The sequence below is a fragment of the Nanorana parkeri genome, unplaced genomic scaffold (assembly GCF_000935625.1).
Source record: "Nanorana parkeri isolate BGI_ZX_2015 unplaced genomic scaffold, ASM93562v1 scaffold67, whole genome shotgun sequence".
Classification (NCBI taxonomy): Eukaryota; Metazoa; Chordata; class Amphibia; order Anura; family Dicroglossidae; genus Nanorana; species Nanorana parkeri.
The window spans coordinates 2,613,795-2,615,186 of NW_017306335.1; positions in this window are offsets into that span (position 1 = coordinate 2,613,795).

Consider the following 1,392-nt stretch of genomic DNA (forward strand, 5'->3'; position numbering starts at 1 on the left):
CAACTTTCTCAACATAAATCATACTATATATGAAGGTAAAAATGTGTGTGTGTATGAGTGTGTATATATATATATATATATATATATATATATATGCACATACACACACATTTTTTTAATTACATTTTAACACAAGAATGGGCATATTTAATAATAAAAATACAGATATAGGAAAAATGCTTCCCTGTTTCACCACACTCAATCAACCACTATCTAATCTATCCAATTAATATATATATATATATATATATATATATGCACATACACACACATTTTTTTAATTACATTTTAACACAAGAATGGGCATATTTAATAATAAAAATACAGATATAGGAAAAATGCTTCCCTGTTTCACCACACTCAATCAACCACTATCTAATCTATCCAATTTCTGGTTTGTGTTGTGCACCTGGTCATAACTAACCCTTCCCTTGTACATATGTGAATAGTTTTTCTTTTTTTTTTTACTGTCGCCCTTTAGCTGTGTGAGCTGTTATAGAAAATGGCCAGTGTTCCCAAAGCTAATATTTTATTTTTGGGTGGACTTTGTTGCATTGAGTTTCCCATTGGTTGCATGAATGGTTCTGGGACTACACATGCAAAATATCCCCATTGGGATTCTTTGATCCTACTAGAGTAGCTTATTTCTTCTTGCTACCAAAGACAGAGTTGAGAAAAAGGAAAAACAACAGGCAACATAAAACAGCCTCCCTCCACAAAGATAATGGGAGGTAGGCAGAGTTGGAAACTACAGTTGTAATGGCTGTGGTCTCTATATAAGAAGCCAATGGGAGATTCAACCTGCTCCCCTCCACCCTCAAGTTAAATTTGTGTTCTGGGTAGACTGGCCTTGAAATGATCACCTCATTTTGTCCTTATTTGTCTTTTTTTTGTTTGTTTTGTTTTACCTGTCAACTTGATACGTACCTGAAGCACTAAAATGCTAAATGAAAATGAGCGATACCTCTCTGGAAAAGTTGGAGGATTCATTTGTAACTTGTAAAGTTAGAAAAACAGGAATACTAAGTCTCATGGAGGTCTTTTAAATTGAGTCTTTTTTGGGCCATCTGCTGATCATCTCGGTTTATGTGCTAAGCCGCCTTTGATCTCTTATCATGTGGTCATATGGATCCAATGTTTTTGAGCTATCTTAAGAGGCTAGCCTCTGAGTAAGCCAAACAAAGAAAAATAGGTTGGTAATCTCTTACCAACCAGCCTTAGACTTTGCCCTGATACCCTGGCGGTAGAGGTCGCACTCTGCTTTAAAGCCCAGGGCCGGCCTTAGGGGTGTGCGAGCAGTGCGGCCGCACAGGGCGCCATGGCAACAAGGGCGCCGTGCGGCCGACACAGCTCGTCCTGGGGGCGGCTTCTCTCCCCCTCACCGCTGGGCGC